A 2,453-nucleotide genomic window follows, 5' to 3' on the forward strand; every position below is an offset into this window, starting at 1 on the left:
AGAGAAAAGGAAGGAAGGAAGGAAAAATCAATAAATAGAGAAAGGGAGAGACGAAGGAAGGAAGGAAGGAATAATCAATAAATAGAGAAAAGGAAGGAAGGAAGGAAAAATCAATAAATAGAGAAAGGGAGAGACGAAGGAAGGAAGGAAGGAATAATCAATAAATAGAGAAAAGGAAGGAAGGAAGGAAGGAAGGAAAAATCAAATAGAGAAAGGGAGAGGAAGGAAGGAAGGAAGGAAAAATCAAATAGAGAAGAAGAGGAAGGAAGGAAGGAAGGAAAAATCAATAAATAGAGAAAAGGAAGGAAGGAAAAATCAAATAGAGAAAGGGAGAGGAAGGAAGGAAGGAAAAATCAAATAGAGAAGGAGAGGAAGGAAGGAAGGAGAGGAAGGAAGGAAGGAAGGAAGGAAAAATAAGAGAAAGGGAGAGAGTAAGGAAGGGAAGGATGGATGGATAGATAGATGAGGAAGGAAGTACTTTTATTATTTTAACAAGTGGTAGTATATAAGGGGTCTTTAAATGGAGTTGATGGATATAACACTATGAAACTGTTCCAAGAATCGAGGGACTGTTTGACTGTTATGTTCAATAACAGAATCCCCCCTCCTCCATTGTTCATAACAGAATAACACAGTCTTCTAGTCCAGCCCCCTCCTCAAGCTGGAGACCCTCTGCCATAATCCCTCCTTAGTTCTAGGTTGGTTCTCTCCTGGATTAGTTTCCATCCATTGCTTTGGAGAAAAGCTTGACCCCTTCCTCACTGTGGCAGCCCCTCAGATATTGGAGCCCTGCCATCATGTCCCCCCTGGTCCTTCTCTTCATTAAACTAGACATGCCCAATTCCTGCAACTATTCTTTGTATGTTTTAGCCTCTTCATACGTTTTGGCTTTATAATTAGGGCAACTTCCACACCGAGACCAACACTTCTTGTTTATAAGAATTGACAATGCCATCTTCTGGATGCTTTGTTAATAAATCACACTGGCTAAGTATGGATGGTGCAGTTTGATCCTGCTTTGACCTCGTAGACCCCTGCTACTATTACGCCCTACTTCTCTCTCTGTTCATTAGCTGATGACAGCTAAATCCACAGGGGCTGTTGTTGTTGTTGTTGTTATTATTATTATTATTATTATTATTGTTATTATTATTATTATTATTATAGTTGGAAGGGACCTTGGAGGTCATCTAGTCCAACCCCCTGCTCAGGCAGGAAACCCTATACCATTTCAGACAAATGGCTGTCCAGTCTCTTCTTAAAAACTTCCAGTGTTGGCGCATTCACAGCTTCTGGAGGCAGGTTGTTCCACTGGTTAATTGTTCTCACTGTCAGGAAGTTTCTCCTTAGTTCCAGGTTGCTTCTCTCCTTGATGAGTTTCCCTCCGTTGCTTCTCGTCCTGCCTTCAGGCGCTTTGGAGAATAGCTTGACTGCCTCTTCTTTGGGGCAGCCCCTGAGATACTGGAAGACTGCTATCATGATGTCCCCCCTCGTCCTTCTCTTCATTAAACTAGACATACCCAATTCCAGCAACTGTTCCTTATATGTTTTAGCCTCCAGTCCCCTAATCATCTCTGTTGCTCTTCTCTGCCCTCTTTCCAGAGTCTCAGCATCTTTTTTGCATCGTGGTGAATTATCGGCCACGTGTCTGAATTTTTAATCCCGTGGCCTTGGGGGTGCTGCAGCGGTCGTAAGTGTGAAAAACGATCATAAGTCACTTTTTTGAACGCCGTCGTAACTTCGAACCGCCACTAAATGATCTGTGGTAAGTTGAGCAGTGCCTGCAGTATAATCGCTGTCCCTGTTTCTCTCTGCCGAGCGAGGCTGCAATTATGGCACCCGTTTTTCGGTAAGAGCCATTTTGTGTCTGTCCGCGTTCCGATGTGTAAACCCACTGTGGCTCTCCGTGGATTCACGTGCACACCCGGGGATTTGATTTACGTGCCGGTAATATGGGAGGCTAAATTGAATGGAGAGCCACATTTTTTCATTTTGGGCTTAAGAAAGAGATCTCTCCAAGTTGCTTCAAGGCAAGTGAAAAGTTTACAAGAAGAAGCGTCGGTTAAGGAGCATCTGTTCGTGGCTTGCTGGCTCCCATCCATCTTACATTTTCCTTAGGGAAAGTTGTGCAGAGGGCGTTACCCAAAGGCTATTAAACAAACAAAGTGGTCATTATTTTATTTCTGAGCTTCTGTCCTTTCAGGGTGAGATCGGTTTACGTTGTGCTCTAAGCCTTGGTTATTTTTCCAGCTGGCTGGCTTCACACTTAATGTTAAACAATAATTCATGGCTTGCAGGAACAGGGAACAGCAGCGTGCTGAGCCGGTCCCATACAGCCAGGTTACAATTTAATTTAATAGGTGAAGGAAGCGATGCCTTTCGCTGCATTGCGCCCAACAAATTGGCATTAATTTGTTTCAAGGAAGAGTCAAAGGACTTCAATCAGGTGCCCC

Source organism: Protobothrops mucrosquamatus, unplaced genomic scaffold (genome assembly GCF_001527695.2).
Source record: "Protobothrops mucrosquamatus isolate PMUCROS unplaced genomic scaffold, P.Mucros_1.0 scaffold3626, whole genome shotgun sequence".
NCBI classification, from domain to species: Eukaryota; Metazoa; Chordata; class Lepidosauria; order Squamata; family Viperidae; genus Protobothrops; species Protobothrops mucrosquamatus.